The sequence below is a fragment of the Heptranchias perlo genome, chromosome 1 (assembly GCF_035084215.1).
Source record: "Heptranchias perlo isolate sHepPer1 chromosome 1, sHepPer1.hap1, whole genome shotgun sequence".
Lineage (NCBI taxonomy): Eukaryota > Metazoa > Chordata > Chondrichthyes > Hexanchiformes > Hexanchidae > Heptranchias > Heptranchias perlo.
In genome coordinates, this window is record NC_090325.1 from 144,437,831 (window position 1) to 144,464,632 (window position 26,802).

Here is a 26,802-nt window from a genome sequence, read left to right on the forward strand (position 1 = left end):
ATATGACTGTGTGTGTGTGACTGTGCGTTTGTGACTGTGCGTATGTAACTCCATACGTGACTGCATATGTGACTGTGTATGTGTCTGTGTATATATGAGTGTGCATATGTGACTGTATGTACATGACTGGGTATGTGACTATGCATATATGACTGTGCGTTTGTGACTGTGCATATGTGACTGCGCCTATGTGCCTGTGTATATGTGGATGTGGCTGTGCCTGTGTAAGTATATGTATATGTGTAGGTGGTTTTATATGTTCATCATTATATCTGTACTCAGACACTGGCAACAACGGATCGAAGAAAAAAAAGCATTTCACTGTTTTGAAAGGTTCAGAACTAAAGGGTGAGTCAGTGATCTTTCAAACCAGATGTCTTTAATACCCAGTTGTTTCTCAGACAAATCATTTCCCATTTATGAATGGTCCACATGGAATTTCAAAGTGGGTAAGCAAACTGCAAAATATTTTTACAGCCCTTGTGTATTCTGCTGGAATACATTAGAGGCTAGCCACAGATATGTATACTTTATACTTTAGACGCAAATCCATTTTAGAAAACACAGCACCATGGCCACACCAATGATTATATAATAGCTCTGTAAACAGAACATCGGGTACCTAAATATCTGCATTTTAGCTAGTATGCTTTTCTGGGCTGCCCCACTCATTTATGGCAAAGTGGAAGTGAAATCATAAAGACTGGGAAGGTCCCAGGTTAAAAATTGGTCCTTGCTGACTTAGTTCATTTTAGCTACAGCAGCAGTGGGGTTATTATAATTGGCCTCAATACTCTTGTCCTAAGGAGGGGACAATTAGTTAAGATTTCTACCCCTGCTGGATATGTGTAAATGAGAATTACTGAAACAGCTCAATGTTTTTTATGAAGCTTCTGTTGGTGGAGTTCACGCATAGAGATTTAAAGATGAAAAACACACAAGCCACATGGATTGTTGGGTGAGAACAAGATTGGGCTCAGCTGTGGTTACCCCCCACGATTAATAGTCTGCCAACACTCAAGGGTACATTTTGCTCTTCGAAGACCCTGGGAAATCAGCATTACCCAGCACAGTGAAAAGGAAAAAGAAGCAGAGGCCCGTTCCGTCAGGTCTCCACCCCTGTTGTGTCCCTATTGGGAGCTCCTGGGGTTTCCTAGTTGATGTGACAAGGCCTGCATCTTTAGTAGGTGCTGGCCCAGCGATCCCACGCTAATGAGATGGGGGAGGGGGGGGTGTTCCCAGGCTCCTGCCTCACCAGTGAAGAAACCTGCTACTGCAGTCGAATTTCCTCCATGATTTTCAGGTACAAGGCCTAGCAAGGGGGAAAGCCTGTGCCTGGAGTGAGCTGTGCAACTGGTCCGGCGCAGGACAATTGCGTACCTTGCTTCCTCACAGGCGTGACGCACTGTGTCTGTCGGGCACCCAGTGGTACTCCACAGTGGAAAAACTACTCTTTGTCATCTATGTTCCCACGTGATGAATAGCCGTTTGAGTACGATACTAGAGAGTGCCCATCAAGGGGGCAATGCAAGAGGAGAGCAGAGAAAATTGGTGGAAAAAGGGAGGAAAAAAATAAAATAATAAAGAAAAAGAAAAATACTGTCTTTCTTGGAAATTATAGATATATTTCAGCCATCTCTATATAAAAACTAAGTTGATTACTGTTAAATATTTATGGCTTGTACTTATAGGGGTTGTATATGGGAGAAGTCTGGAGGTCAAGTGAAACAGAACTTAAGTCAAGACTTATAATATAAACAAAGACATCTGTTTATGACTTTCCCTCTGGGTTATAGGAAACATATACACTGCAGTTAATGGCTGTCCGTTTTTCTTGGCACAAGTTAATGGTGAAGTCTCTGCCAATAAAACACTGCTTTGGGAATAAGGTTTGTTTGGAGCATTCCATTCAGTGTGACCAGTGAAAGACTTGTGTGAAAACACAGTTTTAACTCTCAATGAATTGTGCAGAAAGCAAAGCTCAAAATGTAAACTGCCTACGTAAAATCTAATTCAGAATATTCAATCCTTTTTAAAAAGAGAAATGTTTTACTATTATTTCCAATGAAATAAAATAGTTTTTTTTTCTTGTGGATCCTAGATGAATTAGTGGCTGCAGCAATCTGCGGAAGCATTCTGGTTTAGAATTATGTGTAATGAATGAGGATAATGCTTTAGTGAAGACATCGACATCCTGCAGATCAGCATCTTCTGTCTGCACCCTCTCTGACATTTCTAAGTAAAACACATTTGTGGTAATTAAAGTGCTGGTTACATTATCTCATGTGTGTTATTAGCACACCTAACATGGAAATCAATAATAATTGTAATTACACAATTTAATCTTACGGATTTTACTGGCTTGCGTTAACACCAATTGAATACTTTTTCGGCCTGATGTGCTGCTCTGATGTACCACAGTTGAACCCTGATAAACACAAAACAACATTGCCAAAAATATCATGTTTGCATCAGAATTTCTAAAAGCTGCAAAAAAAAAGCCAATTGGCAAAACTTTCTACTGCATTATTTTTTAAAAAACCTTTCCCTTTTCTTGGTTGGCAATTCTTTTCATTACCTGTCAGATTTTTAGATAAGTGCATGGGGGTGTAGCAATGCTAAGAGCGGATGATCGGATCACAAGGGAAAATATACACAGAAGTGTATATTGTTGGAAAAAAAGAACAAAGAAGAAAGAAAAGAGAGAGAAGAAATAAAGAAACAATGAGGAAAAAGCTAAGTATTTTTACATTAGTGCTAGGAACTTAGAAAACAAGCTTGTGGAATTGAAAACATAGGTTGAAGCAAAAACGTAATGTTTTAGAGGTAACAGAGACCTGAGGAAAGAGTAATAGAGACCTTTGATAAGAGTATAAGAGACCTGGGGTCAGAGTAATAGAGACCTGGAGTAAGAGTAATAGAAACCTGGGGTAAGAGTAACAGAGATGTGTGTTAAGAGTAATACAGACCTTGGGTAAGGGGAATAGAGACCTGGGGTAACAGTAACAGAGACCTGGGATAAGAGTAATAGAGTGAGGGCTGCGGTATGAGCAGTAGTGACCTGGAGTAGGAATAATAGAGACCTGGGGTAAGAATAACAGAGACCTGGGTTAAGAGTAAAAGATCTGGGTTAAGAGTAACAGAGACCTGGGGTAAGAGTAATAGTGACCTGGGGTAAGAGTAATATAGACTTGGGTTAAGAGTAACAGAGACCTGGGTTTGGAGTAAGAAACCTGGGTTAAGAGTAACAGAAACCTGGGATAAGAGTAATAGAGAGAGGCCTGCGGTATGAGTAATAGTGACCTGGGGTAAGAGTAATATAGACTTGGGTTAAGAGTAACAGAGACTTGGGGCAAGGGTAATAGAGACTTGGGCTCGATTTTACACGTAAATTACGGGTGCGTTGGGGGCGGGGGGCTGCAAAAATTGCAGAAATACAGAGTGGTTCGGAAACCGGCTCCAACCCGCCGACTTCCGAGTTCCCCATGGATGCACCTGTGTGCGCTGGCATCCTGAATCCGGAAGTCCCGCCAGCAATTAAAGCTGGTGGGATGGTAGTTAAAGAGCCAAGTGTACCTCATTGAGGTACTTAAGGCACTTTACTTGTGACAGATTAGGTAGTTAGAATGATCTTTAACTTACCTGGGCGGCTTTCCCATGGCTTCTGATTCACGCCTGGTGAAACCAGGGCCGGATCAGGCAAAAAGAATCAAAATAAATTAAACAAAAAACCATTGCACAAAGTTAAAACACAAAATCAACCTACCTTTCCACCCTGCTCCGTAGTCCGATGTCTCCCTCTCTGATCTCCCCCTCTTCACCCCCCCAGATGTCCCCTCGATCGCCCCCTCTTCACCTCCTGATGTCCCCCCGATCATTCCCCATCCCCTTCAATCTTCCCCATTACCCCGATCTTCCTCCCCCCCGATCTTCCGTTCCAGCGCCGGATGACGTCTTGCTCTCTCTCTTTGTTGCAGCTCCTGTCGGCAGCCAGCCTGTCAACCCGGCGAGAACTTTAATCACCATCAATCACGATGCGATCACATTGGAAACGGTAAGTTTTGTTTATTCGGGTTTGTTACACGCACCTTCACCCCCCCCCCCCCCCCCCGCCCACCGCTGCCAACCCGGCACCATTTCAAAATTGAGCCCCTGGTGTCAGAGTAATAGAGACCTGGAGTAAGAGCAATAGTGACCTAGGGAAAATTTGCATCTTTAGCACTCCTGGCAGAGAGCTTCACAGTGCATAAGATGAAAACATACCCCCAGTTAAAGTATTGATTGGGAGGTTAATGTATTAGGGTATAAAGCCTACAAAAAGGATGGGTACAACAAAGCAGATGGAGGAGAGGCAAAGTGGCTAAGATAGGATATTGCATCCACAGGAACGAACAATATAAATGCCATGGCTGTCGCAGCTGAGACGACGTGAATTGAAGTTAGGAGTACTAAAGAAAAGAACAAAGTTATTGGTTGTTGTTATCAACCTCGAGGGCAGGAGAGGGCGGACATGGGAAATGCTTCTGCAGAATATGGAGGCCTGTAAAACGTCCAGAATGTTAATCGTGGGAGATTTCAATTATCTAGATACTGACTGGGACTAACTGAAGAGGAGTGCATAGTGCTTATTCCCAGGTGGGGCTAAAAATGGTCCATACTCTCATTGCATCTGGACACACTGGTCCTGGTTGTGTGTCAGCCCAATACCACTGGATTCTGTGGGATCAGATCATTTAAATAATTTAAATATGCTCGCTGTGTGTTTTTCACGTGCACAGGAAATTATGTTGCATCTGGGGGGAGGGGATGGATTCCTGGATGCAGGAGGTCTTAAAGGGGCCGATTTTTCTCTTTTACACATGGGCATCAAATAATCTCTTGGCTGGTGCTCATAGAAGAAAGTCAGTCGGGGAGGACTCTAAAGAAGCTCACACGATGCTCCAAGAGGAGGAGCAATTGGAGAGAGCTGGAGAGAAAAATGGCAGATTGGAGCAGGCTGTCAGTTGATATAAGGGCTCGGTGCTCAGATCACCGCCTAGGCGGTGAGGACAAAAATCTAAACATTGGAAGTATACGATTTTACAGCACAGAAGGAAGCCATTCGGCCTATTGTGCCTGTGCCAGTTCTCTGAAAGAGCTATATACTTAGTCCCATTTATCCACCCTTTCCCTATATCCTTTAAAATTTTGCTTTTTCAAATATTTATCTCCATCTCTTTTAAAAGCTACAATGGATTCTGCTTTCACCATTGTTTCTGGAAAAACATTCCATCTCCTAGCAACTGTCAGCATACAAAAAATTCTTCTGACCTCCCTTTGATCTTTTGCTGGTGATCTTAAACTTGTGCCCGCTAGTTACCGACCCACCGACCAATGGAAATAATTTTTTCCTATTTACCGTAGAAAATTTCTCATAATTTTGAATGCCTCTATCAGATCTCCTCTGGAAGCATGTCAGAAGAAGTTTAATGAACTTACCCGGTCAGTCTAGGTACAAACACCGACCATTACCTTCCATCAGTTCAGTTTACCAAGCATGTACAGTACTTACTATTACACCCACAACCCCCAGCCCCCACCCCACTTAAATTTTTTTCAGTGCTTACTACGAATGCCCATTATGCAGTAGGGTTCACTTTGCACCAACAGACTTCACCTGGAAATGTTCCTTCATTCATATCCTTACATGCATTCAACACAAAATAATCCTCCCTTCTAATGTAGCTGCATGATGCATGTATATGTTATCACACACACTTTGGCTTCCTGTTGATGCTTACGTCTCACTACACGTCATTAGAACAATTGGAACTTCCCACTTATTCTACTTTGGTTTTAGAAAACGACAGCTCACAAGAAAACATATAAAGGCTTCCGAATATTCACCTTTGAACTCCACATGAGGAGGAAGACCTACAAATATTGGGAAAAGAAGCCATTGAAGATGCTGCAAATGGGGAAATAGGAAGACCATCTAAGCTTGATGTTTGTGCAGAACATCTTCTGCTCTTTCTTCTCATCTCATTCCCTAATTTACTCACTGGCACCAAAGCATATACTGAACACTTTACCATGTCTCCTACTGAAAGTAAAAGCTGAAGACTTCTCATAATACACAGAAAGACAGAAGTTACAACATGGAAACAGACCATTCTGCCCAACCACACGGGTAAATAGTTCTAATCACATTTGCCCACCCTGTTAGCCTTAGCCCTATTTGCGAAGACAAGGGCCCTGATATTAGCGGGGAGGCGGGTTGGCAGCGGGGGGAGGGGGGCGATTGGGCGCGTGGGTAACCCGCCCAATAAAATCTGCCCGTTTCCCACGCGATCGCGGATCAATTGGAGCCAGTTAACGTGGCTTCCGGGTTTGCTGTCTGAAAGCTGCGCACCCGCATCACAGGCTGTCAGCTGGAGGAACTCTATTTAAAGGGGCAGTCCTCCAATGGCTGCTCGTGAAGCAAACACCCACATAGCACAATGGAGCAGCCTGGGGAAAGGCAGCTCCTAGATTTAGCGATGCCTCGTTCTAGGTGCTACTGCATGGGGTGAGGAGGTGGAGAGATGTGTTCTACCCGGCGGACGGGAGGAAGTGCCCTGCCTCTGCCACCAAGAAGGTTTGGCTCGAGGTGGCAGAGGAGGTCAGCAGCAGCAGCAACATCTCCTGCACCTGGATCCAGTGCAGGAAGCGCTTCAATGACCTAACTAGCTCAGCCAAAGTGAGTACACTTACTCATTCTCCCACATTCTGTCTTCCACATCATAGCCCCTACCCCCAACTCATACTGCACTGCCAACACTACTCTATCACATCACTCCTCACACCCACTCAAACCTCATCCTCAACTTACCCACACTTCCTCAGCACTTCCTCACCTCCCCATTAGTCACCCCACCATTACCATTCAACCCAATCCTCATATAATGTCATGGCTCTGTCTCATACTCACCCTCTGATGCATCTCTTTCACAGTCAGCCTCACCCAAACCAATGCATTCATCGGTTGGCCATGTCACCATCACTCACTCATGCGTCTGTACTTTCTCCCCTTATAGGAGAAGAGAGCCCAGAATACACGGGAGAGGGCGAGGACCGGAGGGGGGCTGTAATAAAACGGCGTCCTCACAGACGCGGAGTAGGAGGCGTTGGAGCTCAGCCGAACCCTCGAGTGCCTGTCCATCGGGAACACCGAGACTGGAACCTGACAAACATCTGGTGACAGAACTTTAACGCTCATCACACACAATATGAATTGATGTTAACATATCCCGCCATCTTCAGCACCTCAGTATGCACATCGCAACATAACACATCATTGAGCACGCTTAATTTTGCCTTCTGTTCTCTTACAGGGCCTTCAACGACCGCTGTGATGGCAGAGGGCGATTCCTCAGATGACCTGCCGGCCTTTGAGGGTGCACTGTCACACCTGAGCGAGCCATCCACCAGCGCAGATACACACACCTCGGTGGGTCCCCGTCCGCAGTTAGTTGGGGTTGCACATGGTGAGTTACTATGCACACGTGAGCACGAACAGACACTGGTGGCAGGGGCAGCTGTGGAGAGTCTGCATCGGTGGGAGCACTCTTCTCCAGGCTGTGCTCAGCTGGACGCAAATGCTGAACCTTTAAAACCACACAGTGAGCAGGCACTGAAAGGGAGGCCTCAATAAATAACTTAACAAATTCCCCTGTTTAGCTGTTCCCATGTCTCTTGTGTCAACCTGGTCCTCCATATCTCTTGGCTGGCTGCAGGTGACTGAAATCGCAACACACCCAGCACCTCATATGCTACCTGCTGGAAGTGCAATATAATTATGCTGATGAGTTGATCTCACATTCTTGGGGGTGGGGGGCGAGGTGAGTTCATAGTTGCACAGGCTCACTGAGCAGATGAACAGCGCTGGCCCAAGCAGCTCCATGGGGGCCACATTATCAGTCCCATAGTGTCTGAGTAGGCCCCGCTGATGTCCAAGGTGTATGGAATTTATTCTGTAACATCAGAAAGTTTGACCTTCGACCGGCCGTCACTGCAGCCAGAGAGGAAGTGATGTTGCACACATTCCAGAGTTGCAACGAAGCGACACAGTAAGGATGGCGATGTATGGGTTACCTCACATATTTATTGTATGGGGAAAGTGGCAGAGCACATTTAGAAAATTTTGACATTTCAGTTGGAAAATCTGAAAAATGACTATAAAATTTGGTTAGTACTCTTGTGCCAAAACATAACCGGATCAATGGTCTTCTACCAGTGTGGTCAAAAAGCAGGAGAAACTGTAGAATCACTTATCTGAAATCTCTATGAAGTGATGGACACTGCCTGCAAATTTGGTTTAAGCAAGGATGAGCAAATGTAGCACAAAAATCTGACTCCAAAATGGCCAAACAAGGAATTGATAAAGCAGTCAACCTGTGGTTTTTCAACCAGGGACATTCAGTTAGAATGCTCCCAGAATCACAAACTGATAATCAAGTAAGGATCGAGCTTGATGGGGAGAAAGATTGGAGAAGTCCTGCTGCAGTGAATGGCAAGATGGGACTCCCAGATATTGTATTGTGCAGGTGACTAATGATGCTAACCATAGGAAATGGAGGCATCTGCAATTCATCCAAGGACATGGGTCAGATCTAAATTAGGAGGATGGGTCAGATCAAAATTTGTACCATCAGGTAAACCTGACGATCCTGCTGTTCAGTTGGCATCTCTTGGTCAAGTACCTAATTTAGGTGATAGTGCCTTGCCACCTGTACAAACAACAGAAACATCAAAGCCACAATGAACTTCCAGTTGCAGAATTCTGATAAAACCAACTTGTCATGGATACAGATCAGTTTGTAACAGTAAGTACTACAGGGGCAGAATAATCATAGAATCATACAGCACAGAAGGAGGCCAGTCAGCCCATTGTGCCTATGCTGGCTCTTTGAAAGAGCTATCCAATTAGTCGCACTCTGCTGCGCTTTCCCCACAGGCCTGCAAATTTTTCCTTTTCAAGTATTTATTCAATTCCCTTCTGAAATCTCTTTGCTTGTTGTCAGACATAAGGCAAATTTCACCATTTCTTCTTTAGCTAGAACGTTGTACAGAAACTGAGTGCTCCTTTCCTGTGAGGGTCGAGGAAGACGTAGGTCCACCCCTGTTCTTATTTACTGATGCCTGAGTTGAATTGATAATAGCCATGAAGAAGCCCCCTCTACAAACCAGCTTGCCTTACTTACAGAAGGAGAGTGGGTGGGTGTGGGAAGCAGCTGGGAGTGGAAACAAAACACAACTAGTTAAAAAAGACAGACTGGTCGGTAAAAATAATTACTATAACAAACTAAAATAATGAATAAATAAACACAATGTTCAGGATAATGTTATTATAAAATTCAAATGAGAGACAATTATGCTTCCATTTTGTGCTAGAGTTTAAACTTTATTGGCCCTAGCAAAGACAAAGAAAAGACCACTATATTTTAAACTTTGTAGAAAAACCAAAACCCTTTTCAAATGTCTAGCTCGTGACTTTTAAAAGAGATGTGTAGGTGGTTATTTTCACACAGCTGTTATGGACTGATTACAATTTTAATGTAAACGCTGCAGTTGCCGTGATGATCTGCTCAGTCTTCTTTTAGTTGTCAACTTTGATTAATGTCCTGTGGGCAACTTTCTTGCAACACCACATGACCTTTCCCAAAAGGTTGCTCATTGACAAGTTAGCAAGTGTGAGGAAATTCTTGCTCTCTCTTCTGCTCATTCTCAACTCCACTAGGTCTTTAGGGTGAGCGATCAGTGCTGGGGTCATAGGGTAATGGACTCACAATGTCTGGGAATGATTAGTGCTATGAGGAAGAATCAAACTATTATTCAGGATTGAGTCACTGTGACTCTTCTTCATGGGCTGATGGAAATTTCCCAGTATTAGTTTATATGTTGGTCACTGAGATATTTAGTTGCATCTGGGAGACAAATTCTCTAAATTAAATTGACTTTTTGAGCAGACGTTTGGTGGTTAGCCTGGGTGTTTTTCTGTAGTTTAATAAAACAATACATCTAACCCTTTGAGTACTAACTGACCTTTGTAACTTTCAAACTATTCATTTTTTAATAATCTGCAAACTGTTTATCTTATTGTAAATTGACCTCTTTTGATATTCAAGGGGTCACTATAGTGCCTCAAAAGGACTCATTTTATCTTAGCAATAATTAAAAAACAGAGAAAACATATTTGACAAGAAAAATAATAACTTTGAATCTGTCAGATGATTGTCATCCTTATTCAATCTTTCTGTTGTTTATTGTACTGTATGAAATATGTATTGCTCAATTTACAGTACACCCCCACAAAAATTGAGGTGAACTGACCTAATTATTCAGTTCATGAACACACTGCCTAGTGTGGAACTGAGCCATTCGGATAAGAAGAGACCCAGGATTCATCTCCCATCTGTGCTGAGATTGAAAGCTGTAGAGGTGCTATAAATGACCTGAGTGCCCCTGGGCTAGGGATCCTGTTCCTAATCATTATCTAGTGACTCCAACTCTGGCCTCTTGTGCATCCCCTACTTCCTTCACCTCACCATTGGTGGCTGTGCCTTCAGCCGTCTAGGCCTTAAGCTCTAGAATTCCCTCCAGAAATCTCTTCACCTCTCTCTCCTTTAAGATTCTACTTAAAACTTACCTCTTTGTTTAAGCTTTTGGTCACCTGTCCTAATGTCTTCTTCTTTAGCTCGGTATCAATTTTTGTCTGATTATGTTCCTGTGAAGCATCTTGGGACGTTTTACTACATTAAAGGTGCTATATAAATGCAAGATTTTGTAATTGTTGTTGTTCTGGAAATCTGTACATGTGTATCTCAGATGACCGAATAACTGCCCACACTCCAATTGGACCAGGTCCTGGAGGGTGGCTGATGCCCACAGAACCATACTTTCTCATGAGTCAGCCGATCAGAAGAGGAGAACATAGGGGAAGAATTGAGATGGAAAAAACAATCCACGTACCTTAGCTACATATTTTTTATATGCTGACCCTACCTTTATCTCCACCTAAAGGTCTTTTGTCTACATCAATTCTTCTTTATCAGGAAGATGAGGGCAGAGCGTGTCCGAGAATTCTCTGGGATTTCCATCACTGATTGATGGGATTGTGAAGTTTCCCCTGATAGCCATCACTGATGGGATGGATGTGGAGCTCTCTGAGATGCCCATCGCCAATTTACTGGGTTGTGAAACTCTCCATGATTTCCACCACTGCATTTAGTAAGCACCGGCTCCTCCTGTAGCATCAGACAGAAAGTATCACATTTTCCTTACATACAGCAAATCCCAAGAGCAAGATATTCCGTGTATGAAAAGTGCCTTTCCTAGCTGTTTAGTCAAAAAGTGATTGGGTGAGATAATTTGCTTGATCACTGATGGTGACAATAATCACTTCAAGTATTCCATGTTGTGTCATAGTTCAAAGTTCATTGGCCCCAGAAAAGTCAAAGATGTTTCATTTATTCAGTTGAAGCTGCATCAAAGCTTTGTACATTGATTGAGCTTTTGGAGAGAGAGAGATACATGACTATGATTGGGTAGCTCACATGAACAGTATTCATTTTATTCTTTTGAGAAGTTAATAATTCATTATATTCCTCAAGAAACCTCAGAATACAGTCGGTTGTGACATTGCCCAAATTCATTACAATAAACTGATCATTCCCCAATCATAATTGAGTGTGACAAAATAAATTGAGTGCTGATGTCTTATTTGTAATTATGTCTATTAAGAAAGAGTAAAAAGCTGAAATGGGTTCTGAACTCAAATAGTTATTTAATCAAAATGTTTTCTACTTTTTCTTCCAAAAATTTTGAATTTGCAAACCATGAAGTGTAATTTACTGAAACAAAGTGCCGTTGCAGCTGGAAAAATTACTTTATTGGCTCGTTGTCTTGTGAAACAGCTTTAGGGACTGATGATTTCCCTGAGGGAGCCAACTCCGCCCATAATTAATAACAGATCATGAGAAACATCAGTTCAAATAGCGAACATTAAACTCAATGGTCTTAATACCCTAAAATATTTGCAACCCTCTTCCCAGTATTTTAAGTTCTTTTTATTATGATGTTATTGTTGGATTACAAGAAGACTTTATTATACTTTGTGTGAGGAAAGAAAGGCAGCAGTGGAGACAGAGATACTGTTCCTCAATTATAGTCAAGCAGTCATTCGGTCTAAGTAACCAAGCTACTGTATTTTTTAATTCATCAGACCGGAAAATGAAAACACAAATTAGGGAAACCAATCCTGCCAGTAATTTGTAAGTAGTATTAATTTTCAGTTGTAATCCATGCATTTTGTCTAAAAAGAAGGGACAACATTTGAAAAGGAGAATAAGGGCAGGTCAAAATATTCCTTTTGACTACTCAGACTCTTCCCAGCCATACTGGTAGTGATGACCATAAAGAGACATATTCCCAGACTTTTGTTGCCAGTTTTAACAGATTGAACAGGCTGGGGCTCTTTTCTCTAGAAAAGAGAAGGGTAAGGGTGGCCTGATAGAGGGCTTTAAGATTAGAAAAGGGTTTGATAGAGTAGACGTAGAGAAGTTGTTTCCATTTCTGGGAGAGACCAGAAGGGCCATAAATATAAGATAGTCACTGCTAAATCCAATAGTGAATTCAGGAGAAACTTTTTTATCCAGAGAGTGGTTAGAATGTGGAACTCGCTACCGCAAAGAGTAGTTGAGGCGAATAGTATAGATGCATTTAAGGGGAAGCTGGATGAACACATGGTGGAGAAAGGAATAGAGGGTTATGCTGATAGGGTTAGATAAAGAGAGGAGGAAGGAGGCATGTATGGAGCAATAACACCGGCATAGACCAGTTGGGCTGAATGGCCTGTTTCTGTGCTGTACGTTCTATGTAATTCTATGTAATTCTGAGGTACTGGACCTGAACGAGTGTGCGGATCTGGAACAGGGGATCTGGAATCAATTTTAGACTATTTCAGGGGCAATTTAGCTGTCAGCTTTGGTTCAGTGGTACCACTCTCGCCTCTGAGAAAGAAGGTTGTGGCTTCAAGCCCCACTCTACAGACTTGAGCACGTAATCTAAGCTGGCACTTCAGTGCAATGCTGAGGGAGTGCCGTCTTTCAGATGAGATGTTAAACTGAGCCCTCATCTGTCCTCTTAGGTTGATGTAAAAGATCCCATGGCACTACTTGAAGAAGAGCAGGGAAGTTCTCCTGGTGTCCTGGACAACATTTATCCCTCAACCAACATCACTAAAACAGATTATCTGGTCATTTATCTCATTGCTGTTCGTGGGATCTTGCTGTGTACAAATTCGCTACTGCATTTCCCTGCATTGAAACAGTGACCATAATTCAAAAAGTATTTCATTGGCTTTGGAACATCCTGTGGTTGGGAAAGGTGCTACATAGATGCAAGTTATTTCTTTCTTCTTTCAACTAACCTGGCAAGACAGATGGCTGAATGACAAAGTTAGAAAAATGCATTTAATGCTCTGACGTTACCTGGCGAGCCATGTCTAGGATTATAAATTTTAAACTTTACATTGTAAGCGCACAGTGAGATTTTTATGTAATGCTCCATCAGTGTTCCTAGTTTTACCAGGAATGTTAAAGTTATGCCTGAACTGTTTCAGTTAGTGTTGCTCGACTACCACCTACAATAAAGAGGAAATGATTAATTCTGTGAGGAAGGGGTCATATTATACACCAAAATATTGAGGAAAATAGCCTTCTCAGGTTTCTGAGTTAGCTGAGAAGCTCTACCATCAAGGCAAATTCTTTCTGGTGTAGTTTCACTTCTCAAAGTACAGTATATGTCAGTCAGCAGCTCGCAACGTGCCCTACCTGACACTGGGGCATCTGCCGCTGTGTACCCACGGCAAGGGTTGAGAATCTGTTTCGTTCATCTTCTAATCTTTGAGTGGAATAATCAACTGGCTATCCCCCCAATTAGCACACAGGTGGGGGTCTTACCTCATAATTGTCTCATTGAATTGGATTTTTGGATTTATTTTTGGTTAGTGTCTTCAGTTTACTTGATTTAACTGCACTGAAAAATTCTAAGAAAATATCAAAGGCTTGACAACAGTTTTCAGCCACTCAAAATGCCTTTTATTTCCTTACCTGTAATATTACTGAGTCATGGATATACTATAGACAGCTATTCTTTTAGGGTTGGATTCCTTTTAACATTTTAAAGGCATATTTCCTTTCCTATCACCGTTCTGAATTTTTCTGGGTCAGAAAACGACAGGCTGGTGGCCTGCTTCCAGGTCTCAGCAAATGCTGCTTTGAAGTCGGCCACCAAGAGGTATCTGAGAACCAGCCTAAGTGGTTTGTTTTAATTCCCTCCCTGCTCAAACCTCTACATGTTGGTACAGTTAATATTGGAAATTCAACAAGTAGGGAATTAAACAGTCATCCTACCATTCCGCGGCACAATGTGCTGAATTTCCAATGCACTGCATCACTGTGTTGCATTTGCAAAACATTCTGTTATCAGAGTAACCACAAAACCTTGCCTAAAATCTTCAGTTTATTTTAGCTCTGCTGTTCTATTCCCACAGAAACTACAGCAGTACTGGCGTTCCTTACATATACATTAAGATTGACAATATGCATCACAGCATTAATGGATAAAAGAGTTAAAATATTTGTTTTAATTGAAAACACATCTGAATCCAAGTGGGCGAATGTTTTTAACTGAGGCAATATGGTTTCAATATTTTTTTTCTGACTTTACACATGACATAGATTCTGAAGTTGACCCCTCTTGGACCAAAAGATCACACTTGGCCTATTTGTGCTCAAGACCTTCTGGTCTTCATAAATGCTAGGTAGCCCACCATGAGGTACTGCTCCAGGCTTCTTCAAGTGTGGGCATAATAACATGAGGCTCGCATTCATCTCAAACAGCTGAAGGAAAAAAAACACAAATAGAAGTTCATGGAAACTAGTCAAGCAAATATTTTCACTTTTCCCTCAAATTATCTGCTGCTGTGTAGGTCAATGGATTTATTTTAAAGAAAAAATTGCAGAATTAGAATTAACCTTCTGTTAATTCCTATAAAGGGGCTTTTTGTGTGGAAAATGTCAGGGAAGGTGGCTTGCCTCAGGCAGCCTGCAGCTGTGGATGTCAGAGAGATGGAAGTTCATTAATCCTATCAATCTTTTATTGTAAATATCAGTGGTTATAATTCCTAACGGTATCCCACTCAAGGCCTATTACAAGACCTTTCTTGTCAAAGGATCATAAATCCTTCAAATCCTCTTACCATCTTCTGATAAATTAAACCAACAATCGAGCAATGCCCATGTGCTCAGAAGTTATGCAACAAAGAGGCACTGGCGAATGAAAATCTTAAGATCACTGGTCAAGTTTGTCACAAAATAGTTAATGTAAGTATGACAATATGCTATTACAATTATTTGCTATCACCATTTAATATTTTCAAAATGTATTTTTAAAGGGGCACTATTTTCATGAAAAAGTGGTTGGAAATCCTTATTTTTATGGAAGGGGGTTGGGCTGTGTGTCACTTTCATTACAAGAACGTCACACACAAGTGATGTGATTTATTTTCATACAGATTTCAACACAATTTGCATTGTTACATTATGTGTGAAGGAAAGTTTGCCAAGCATTTTGAAAAAAGACAGTTCCCCTTTAAGTGCAGTGTTTAACGACGGGGGTAAATTTCCATAGGGGATGTCCCGCTCGTCCGCAATACCTTCGCCAGAAGAGCCACAGAAATCCCAGAAAAACAGTGTAAACTCCCATCAAAGTTACAGTGGGTGAGTGGGAGAACTCCCGCAGAAATTCACCCACTGTATGTTTAAATATTTGGGCTGTATCTTCTATTATCAACTTTTCAATCAAAGGAAAGTGCCAGCTTTCAACATGTAAAGACTAAAAGCTTGTTTATCCATATAGCTTATCTCCCCCATAAATGTTGTTAAAGTGCCATTAGTTTGACCAGGTCTTATCATCTAACCAGTCTCTACACAGAAAGCTGACAGATGTGCTTTAAGCCAGCTTGTAGATTTGTCTCCTTAAGTGAAGTTATTAAAACCGTGAAGAAATTCACAAAAAAGCTCTATTAATTTAACAAAAACACGTTAAGGATGAACGTCTGAAATCCGGCATTTTAGTCTGGATGTAGTTCAAATGGTCTGAAGCTAAATTCCGATTCACACTTCAAGTTTTCTCAATTGGTCTGGCTCTCTGAAGTCAAAGTTCAAATAATCTGAAAGACAAAATATTTGAGGTTGTAACCTCAATCAAAGTCTGAAAGCCCAGCCTCTCTTATACAGGGCTTTAGTTTGAAAGATACTCTCTGGGGTAGGGTAGCTGCTCTCTCAACACTTGTCACAACTAAGAGCAGCATTGTGCAAGTTAAAAAAAAACATGTAAACATTAGTCAAGCGCTGATAACAATTTCTGACACTGGATGTAATTACAGTATCTCTTGTGGGACTATTTATAATGAATGACCATATAGCTACTATTGGACCAGGCTTTATGTGTGCTGATACTGGCCCAGAAATTGCTTAAAAAAGAATGGTGAGCTCAACAGCGTTCTCCGTTGTTAGTGGCGAAATCGAAGAGCAAGTTCCGGCATTCGTACATGCGCAGTGAGGCACAGAAATCCGGAACTTGCTCCTTCTGGTTTGCTGGCGATATGACAGCTTCGAATTAAAGGGATATCGCTGGTTGGAATCAGTGGAAACGAGGGACCAGCGCCAACTTGCTCATCTGCCCAGCTGGAAAGTAACCAATATCGCCACAAAACAGGTATGCTTAAAAATACTAGGTCTAAACTAAGTATTAACAGCGAGGTAAGTCTTAATGACTGCCAAACAACTAAAAATGAACTTTTAAAAATGTGGAGGTTCATTACTCCTTATTTTAATAGTTTTCAGTCATAAAAAAAGTGTTTAATTAAAAAGTAAAACATTTTCTTTTTAAATTTCCCCTTCTGTCTCTTTAATTTGATTATTTTTTACCCTCTCTTTTTTATATGTCTATAACTGTTTTTACAAATGATTTTAATGTTGTACTTTTCACTTCCTGGATTTAACGTTGGAAGCCTGCAGAAACTGTTCGCAGCTTGTCAAAAATGCTGCAATCTGTTTGGTTGAGGGGAGAGTGTGATCCTCTCATTTCTCCCACGGTCCAAGCTTCACTGGAACTAACACTGGGCTCTTCTCCGCTTCCTATTTGAAGAAGTGCCCCCGTAAAGACCACTGTAAGTTAGTGGGTTAGTATAAATCTACAGAGCAGCGAGCACTGTTGGTTTGCCACTCTGAGCAATTTCTGGGGTGTCCAGACGTAATGGTGCAAGGGCATGAAGAGCATCCATTGCAGGCTAATCTTCAGCCAGAAGTGCCGAGTGGATGATCCATCTCGGTCTCATACTGAGATCCCCACCCTCACAGAAGCGAGTCTTCAGCCAATTCGATTCACTCCAGGTGATATCAAGAAAGGGCTGAGTGAAATGGATACATTATATGACACATACGTCCTTCGTCTTTCAGAAGCATTTTGAGATGTTTCTGAGAGATGTAATAGGGCACTGTGTAAATACAAGTCATTCTTCTCTGTTTTTGCTACTCAGGTCACAGGAGGCATCCCTCCCCTTCCCATGTATTATTTTTCTATTGTTAAGAGACAAAAGGTAACCCCGAAGATTTTTTAAAAAGTGTTTTTAATCATTCATGCCTTTTGGCCCACTGAATTTAATCATTGCCAGCAATACTTTAATCATCAGTCACTAGTGGGCTTTAGTTTACAATACAAAACAGTACTTAATTTAGCACTAATCTCACTCAGAAAGGCCAAAAGGGTGTCTAATATGGGAAATGGAAAATTACATAGCAGTGCAGTAAAGGTTCTTGGTTAACTCACGATGTAGGGATAGAGTACATTCAGCTAACTCACAATGTTGGGGCAGAATAGACTTGGTTAACTCACAATGTTGGGGCAGAGGAGACTTGGTTAACTCACAATGTTGGGGCAGAGTAGAATTGGTTAACTCACAATGTTGGGATAGAGTACACTCAGTTAACTCACAATGTTGGGGCAGAGGAGACTTGGTTAATTCACAATGTTGGGATAGAGTACACTCAGTTAACTCACAATGTTGGGATAGAGTAGACTCAGTTACATCCCAATGTTGGGGCAGAGTAGACTTGGTTAACTCACAATGTTGGGGCAGAGTAGACTTGGTTAATTCACACTGTTGGGATAGAGTACACTCAGTTAACTCACAATGTTGGGGCAGATTAGATTTGGTTAACTCACAATGTTGGGGCAGAATAGACTCAGTTAATTCACAATATTGGGGCAGAGTAGACTTGGTTAACTCACAATGTTGGGATAGAGTAGACTCGGTTAATTCACAATGTTGGGATAGAGTACACTCAGAGAACTCACAATGTTGGGGCAGAGTAGACTTGGTTAACTCACAATGTTGGGGCAGAGTAGACTTGGTTAACTCACAATGTTGGGGCAGAGTAGACTTGGTTAACTCACAATGTTGGGGCAGAGTAGACTTGGTTAACTCACAATGTTGGGGCAGAGTAGACTTGGTTAACTCACATTGTTGGGTTAGAGTACACTCAGTTAACTCACAATGTTGGGGCAGAGTAGACTTGGTTAACTCAGAATGTTGGGGCAGAGTAGGCTTGGTTAACTCACAATGTTGGGGCAGAGTAGACTTGGTTAACTCACAATGTTGGGGCAGAGTAGACTTGGTTAACTCACAATGTTGGGGCAGAGTAGACTCAGTTAACTCACAATGTTGGGGCAGAGTAGACTTGGTTAACTCACAATGTTGGGGCAGAGGAGACTTGGTTAACTCACAATGTTGGGGCAGGGTAGACTCAGTTAACTCACAATGTTGGGGCAGAGTAGACTTGGTTAACTCACAATGTTGGGGCAGAGTAGACTTGGTTAACTCACAATGTTGGGGCAGAGTAGACTTGGTTAACTCAGAATGTTGGGGCAGAGTAGAATTGGTTAATTCACAATGTTGGGGCAGAGTAGACTTGGTTAACTCACAATGTTAGGGCAGAGTAGACTTGGTTAATTCACAATGTTGGGGCAGAGTAGACTTGGTTAACTCAGAATGTTGGGGCAGAGTAGACTTGGTTAACTCAGAATGTTGGGGCAGAGTAGACTCAGTTAATTCACAATATTGGGGCAGAGTAGACTTGGTTAACTCACAATGTTGGGATAGAGTAGACTCGGTTAATTCACAATGTTGGGATAGAGTAGACTTGGTTAACTCACAATGTTGGGGCAGAGTAGACTTGGTTAACTCACAATGTTGGGGCAGAGTAGACTTGGTTAACTCACAATGTTGGGGCAGAGTAGACTTGGTTAAATCACAATGTTGGGGCAGAGTAGACTTGGTTAACTCACAATGTTGGGGCAGAGTAGACTTGGTTAACTCAGAATGTTGGGGCAGAGTAGACTTGGTTAACTCGCAATGTTGGGGCAGAGTAGACTTGGTTAACTCACAATGTTGGGGCAGAGTAGACTTGGTTAACTCACATTGTTGGGTTAGAGTACACTCAGTTAACTCACAATGTTGGGGCAGAGTAGACTTGGTTAACTCACAATGTTGGGGCAGAGTAGACTTGGTTAACTCACAATGTTGGGGCAGAGTAGACTTGGTTAACTCACAATGTTGGGGCAGAGTCGACTCGGTTAACTCACATTGTTGGGACAGGGCAGACTTGGTTAACTCACAATGTTGCGATAGAATAGACTCAGTTAACTCACAATGTTGGGGCAGAGTAGACTTGGTTAACTCACAATGTTGGGGCAGAGTAGACTTGGTTAATTCACAATGTTGGGGCAGAATAGACTCAGTTAATTCACAATATTGGGGCAGAGTAGACTTGGTTATTTCACAATGTTGGGGCAGAGTAGACTTGGTTAACTCACAATGTTGGGATAGAGTAGACTCGGTTAATTCACAATGATGGGATAGAGTACACTCAGTGAACTCACAATGTTGGGGCAGAGTAGACTTCGTTAACTCACAATGTTGGGGCAGAGTGGACTTGGTTAACTCACAATGTTGGGGCAGAGTAGACTTGGTTAACTCACAATATTGGGGCAGAGTAGACTTGGTTAACTCACAATGTTGGGGCAGAGTAGACTTGGTTAACTCAGAATGTTGGGGCAGAGTAGACTTGGTTAACTCACAATGTTGGGGCAGAGTAGAATCAGTTAATTCACAATGTTGGGGCAGAGTAGACTTGGTTAACTCAGAATGTTGGGGCAGAGTAGAATCAGTTAATTCACAATGTTGGGGCAGAGTAGACTTGGTTAATTCACAATGTTGGGGCAGAGTAGACTTGGTTAACTCACAATGTTGGGGCAGAATAGACGTGGTTAACTCACAATGTTGGGACAGAGTAGACTTGGTTAACTCACAATGTTGGGATAGAGTAGACTCGGTTAACTCACAATGTTGGGGCAGAGTAGACTTGGTTAACTCACAATATTGGGACAGAGGAGACTTGGTTCACTCACAATGTTGGGGCAGAGTAGACTTGGTTAACTCACAATGTTGGGGCAGAGTAGACTCGGTTAATTCACAATGTTGGGATAGAGTAGACTTGGTTAACTCACAATGTTGGGACAGAGTAGACTTGGTTAGCTCACAATGTTGGGGCAGAGTAGACTTGGTTAACTCACAATGTTGGGGCAGAGTAGACTTGGTTAACTCACAATGTTGGGATAGAGTGGACTCGGTTAACTCACAATGTTGGGGCAGAGTAGAATCAGTTAATTCACAATGTTGGGGCAGAGTAGACTTGGTTAACTCAGAATGATGGGGCAGAGTAGAATCAGTTAATTCACAATGTTGGGGCAGAGTAGACTTGGTTAACTCACAATGTTGGGGCAGAATAGACGTGGTTAACTCACAATGTTGGGACAGAGTAGACTTGGTTAACTCACAATGTTGGGGCAGAGTAGACTTGGTTAATTCACACTGTTGGGATAGAGTACACTCAGTTAACTCACAATGTTGGGGCAGATTAGATTTGGTTAACTCACAATGTTGGGGCAGAATAGACTCAGTTAATTCACAATATTGGGGCAGAGTAGACTTGGTTAACTCACAATGTTGGGATAGAGTAGACTCGGTTAATTCACAATGTTGGGATAGAGTACACTCAGAGAACTCACAATGTTGGGGCAGAGTAGACTTGGTTAACTCACAATGTTGGGGCAGAGTAGACTTGGTTAACTCACAATGTTGGGGCAGAGTAGACTTGGTTAACTCACAATGTTGGGGCAGAGTAGACTTGGTTAACTCACAATGTTGGGGCAGAGTAGACTTGGTTAACTCACATTGTTGGGTTAGAGTACACTCAGTTAACTCACAATGTTGGGGCAGAGTAGACTTGGTTAACTCAGAATGTTGGGGCAGAGTAGACTTGGTTAACTCACAATGTTGGGGCAGAGTAGACTTGGTTAACTCAGAATGTTGGGGCAGAGTAGGCTTGGTTAACTCACAATGTTGGGGCAGAGTAGACTTGGTTAACTCACAATGTTGGGGCAGAGTAGACTTGGTTAACTCACAATGTTGGGGCAGAGTAGACTCAGTTAACTCACAATGTTGGGGCAGAGTAGACTTGGTTAACTCACAATGTTGGGGCAGAGGAGACTTGGTTAACTCACAATGTTGGGGCAGAGTAGACTCAGTTAACTCACAATGTTGGGGCAGAGTAGACTTGGTTAACTCACAATGTTGGGGCAGAGTAGACTTGGTTAACTCACAATGTTGGGGCAGAGTAGAATTGGTTAATTCACAATGTTGGGGCAGAGTAGACTTGGTTAACTCACAATGTTAGGGCAGAGTAGACTTGGTTAATTCACAATGTTGGGGCAGAGTAGACTTGGTTAATTCAGAATGTTGGGGCAGAGTAGACTTGGTTAACTCAGAATGTTGGGGCAGAGTAGACTCAGTTAATTCACAATATTGGGGCAGAGTAGACTTGGTTAACTCACAATGTTGGGATAGAGTAGACTCGGTTAATTCACAATGTTGGGATAGAGTAGACTTGGTTAACTCACAATGTTGGGGCAGAGTAGACTTGGTTAACTCACAATGTTGGGGCAGAGTAGACTTGGTTAACTCACAATGTTGGGGCAGAGTAGACTTGGTTAACTCACAATGTTGTGGCAGAGTAGACTTGGTTAACTCACAATGTTGGGGCAGAGTAGACTTGGTTAACTCAGAATGTTGGGGCAGAGTAGACTTGGTTAACTCACAATGTTGGGGCAGAGTAGACTTGGTTAACTCACAATGTTGGGGCAGAGTAGACTTGGTTAACTCACATTGTTGGGTTAGAGTACACTCAGTTAACTCACAATGTTGGGGCAGAGTAGACTTGGTTAACTCACAATGTTGGGGCAGAGTAGACTTGGTTAACTCACAATGTTGGGGCAGAGTAGACTTGGTTAACTCACAATGTTGGGGCAGAGTCGACTCGGTTAACTCACATTGTTGGGACAGAGTAGACTTGGTTAACTCACAATGTTGGGATAGAATAGACTCAGTTAACTCACAATGTTGGGGCAGAGTAGACTTGGTTAACTCACAATGTTGGGGCAGAGTAGACTTGGTTAATTCACAATGTTGGGGCAGAATAGACTCAGTTAATTCACAATATTGGGGCAGAGTAGACTTGGTTATTTCACAATGTTGGGGCAGAGTAGACTTGGTTAACTCACAATGTTGGGATAGAGTAGACTCGGTTAATTCACAATGATGGGATAGAGTACACTCAGTGAACTCACAATGTTGGGGCAGAGTAGACTTGGTTAACTCACAATGTTGGGGCAGAGTAGACTTGGTTAACTCACAATGTTGGGGCAGAGTATACTTGGTTAACTAACAATATTGGGGCAGAGTAGACTTGGTTAACTCACAATGTTGGGGCAGAGTAGACTTGGTTAACTCAGAATGTTGGGGCAGAGTAGACTTGGTTAACTCACAATGTTGGGGCAGAGTAGAATCAGTTAATTCACAATGTTGGGGCAGAGTAGACTTGGTTAACTCAGAATGTTGGGGCAGAGTAGAATCAGTTAATTCACAATGTTGGGGCAGAGGAGACTTGGTTAATTCACAATGTTGGGGCAGAGTAGACTTGGTTAACTCACAATGTTGGGGCAGAATAGACGTGGTTAACTCACAATGTTGGGACAGAGTAGACTTGGTTAACTCACAATGTTGGGATAGAGCAGACTCGGTTAACTCACAATGTTGGGGCAGAGTAGACTTGGTTAACTCACAATGTTGGGACAGAGTAGACTTGGTTCACTCACAATGTTGGGGCAGACTAGACTTGGTTAACTCACAATGTTGGGGCAGAGTAGACTCGGTTAATTCACAATGTTGGGATAGAGTAGACTTGGTTAACTCACAATGTTGGGACAGAGTAGACTTGGTTAGCTCACAATGTTGGGGCAGAGTAGACTTGGTTAACTCACAATGTTGGGGCAGAGTAGACTTGGTTAACTCACAATGTTGGGATAGAGTAGACTCGGTTAACTCACAATGTTGGGGCAGAGTAGAATCAGTTAATTCACAATGTTGGGGCAGAGTAGACTTGGTTAACTCAGAATGTTGGGGCAGAGTAGAATCAGTTAATTCACAATGTTGGGGCAGAGTAGACTTGGTTAACTCACAATGTTGGGGCAGAATAGACGTGGTTAACTCACAATGTTGGGACAGAGTAGACTTGGTTAACTCACGATGTAGGGATAGAGTACATTCAGCTAACTCACAATGTTGGGGCAGAATAGACTTGGTTAACTCACAATGTTGGGGCAGAGGAGACTTGGTTAACTCACAATGTTGGGGCAGAGTAGAATTGGTTAACTCACAATGTTGGGATAGAGTACACTCAGTTAAGTCACAATGTTGGGGCAGAGGAGACTTGGTTAATTCACAATGTTGGGATAGAGTACACTCAGTTAACTCACAATGTTGGGATAGAGTAGACTCAGTTACATCCCAATGTTGGGGCAGAGTAGACTTGGTTAACTCACAATGTTGGGGCAGAGTAGACTTGGTTAATTCACACTGTTGGGATAGAGTACACTCAGTTAACTCACAATGTTGGGGCAGATTAGATTTGATTAACTCACAATGTTGGGGCAGAATAGACTCAGTTAATTCACAATATTGGGGCAGAGTAGACTTGGTTAACTCACAATGTTGGGATAGAGTAGAGTCGGTTAATTCACAATGTTGGGATAGAGTACACTCAGAGAACTCACAATGTTGGGGCAGAGTAGACTTGGTTAACTCACAATTTTGGGGCAGAGTAGACTTGGTTAACTCACAATGTTGGGGCAGAGTAGACTTGGTTAACTCACAATGTTGGGGCAGAGTAGACTTGGTTAACTCACATTGTTGGGTTAGAGTACACTCAGTTAACTCACAATTTTGGGGCAGAGTAGAATTGGTTAACTCAGAATGTTGGGGCAGAGTAGACTTGGTTAACTCACAATGTTGGGGCATAGTAGACTTGGTTAACTCAGAATGTTGGGGCAGAGTAGGCTTGGTTAACTCACAATGTTGGGGCAGAGTAGACTTGGTTAACTCACAATGTTGGGGCAGAGTAGACTTGGTTAACTCACAATGTTGGGGCAGAATAGACGTGGTGAACTCACAATGTTGGGACAGAGTAGACTTGGTTAACTCACAATGTTGGGGCAGAGTAGACTTGGTTAATTCACACTGTTGGGATAGAGTACACTCAGTTAACTCACAATGTTGGGGCAGATTAGATTTGGTTAACTCACAATGTTGGGGCAGAATAGACTCAGTTAATTCACAATATTGGGGCAGAGTAGACTTGGTTAACTCACAATGTTGGGATAGAGTAGACTCGGTTAATTCACAATGTTGGGATAGAGTACACTCAGAGAACTCACAATGTTGGGGCAGAGTAGACTTGGTTAACTCACAATGTTGGGGCAGAGTAGACTTGGTTAACTCACAATGTTGGGGCAGAGTAGACTTGGTTAACTCACAATGTTGGGGCAGAGTAGACTTGGTTAACTCACATTGTTGGGTTAGAGTACACTCAGTTAACTCACAATGTTGGGGCAGAGTAGACTTGGTTAACTCAGAATGTTGGGGCAGACTAGACTTGGTTAACTCACAATGTTGGGATAGAGTAGACTTGGTTAACTCACAATGCTGGGGCAGAGTAGACTTGGTTAACTCACAATGTTGGGGCAGAGGAGACTTGGTTAACTCAGAATGTTGGGGCAGAGTAGGCTTGGTTAACTCACAATGTTGGGGCAGAGTAGACTTGGTTAACTCACAATGTTGGGGCAGAGTAGACTTGGTTAACTCAAAATGTTGGGGCAGAGTAGACTTGGTTAACTCAGAATGTTGGGGCAGAGTAGACTTGGTTAACTCACAATGTTGGGGCAGAGTAGAATTGGTTAATTCACAATGTTGGGGCAGAGTAGACTTGGTTAACTCACAATGTTAGGGCAGAGTAGACTTGGTTAATTCACAATGTTGGGGCAGAGTAGACTTGGTTAATTCAGAATGTTGGGGCAGAGTAGACTTGGTTAACTCAGAATGTTGGGGCAGAGTAGACTCAGTTAATTCACAATATTGGGGCAGAGTAGACTTGGTTAACTCACAATGTTGGGATAGAGTAGACTCGGTTAATTCACAATGTTGGGATAGAGTAGACTTGGTTAACTCACAATGTTGGGGCAGAGTAGACTTGGTTAACTCACAATGTTGGGGCAGAGGAGACTTGGTTAACTCAGAATGTTGGGGCAGAGTAGGCTTGGTTAACTCACAATGTTGGGGCAGAGTAGACTTGGTTAACTCACAATGTTGGGGCAGAGTAGACTTGGTTAACTCACAATGTTAGGGCAGAGTAGACTCAGTTAACTCACAATGTTGGGGCAGAGTAGACTTGGTTAACTCACAATGTTGGGGCAGAGGAGACTTGGTTAACTCACAATGTTGGGGCAGAGTAGACTCAGTTAACTCACAATGTTGGGGCAGAGTAGACTTGGTTAACTCACAATGTTGGGGCAGAGTAGACTTGGTTAACTCAAAATGTTGGGGCAGAGTAGACTTGGTTAACTCAGAATGTTGGGGCAGAGTAGACTTGGTTAACTCACAATGTTGGGGCAGAGTAGAATTGGTTAATTCACAATGTTGGGGCAGAGTAGACTTGGTTAACTCACAATGTTAGGGCAGAGTAGACTTGGTTAATTCACAATGTTGGGGCAGAGTAGACTTGGTTAACTCACAATGTTAGGGCAGAGTAGACTTGGTTAATTCAGAATGTTGGGGCAGAGTAGACTTGGTTAACTCAGAATGTTGGGGCAGAGTAGACTCAGTTAATTCACAATATTGGGGCAGAGTAGACTTGGTTAACTCACAATGTTGGGATAGAGTAGACTCGGTTAATTCACAATGTTGGGATAGAGTAGACTTGGTTAACTCACAATGTTGGGGCAGAGTAGACTTGGTTAACTCACAATGTTGGGGCAGAGTAGACTTGGTTAACTCACAATGTTGGGGCAGAGTAGACTTGGTTAACTCAGAATGTTGGGGCAGAGTAGACTTGGTTAACTCACAATGTTGGGGCAGAGTAGACTTGGTTAACTCACAATGTTGGGGCAGAGTAGACTTGGTTAACTCACATTGTTGGGTTAGAGTACACTCAGTTAACTCACAATGTTGGGGCAGAGTAGACTTGGTTAACTCACAATGTTGGGGCA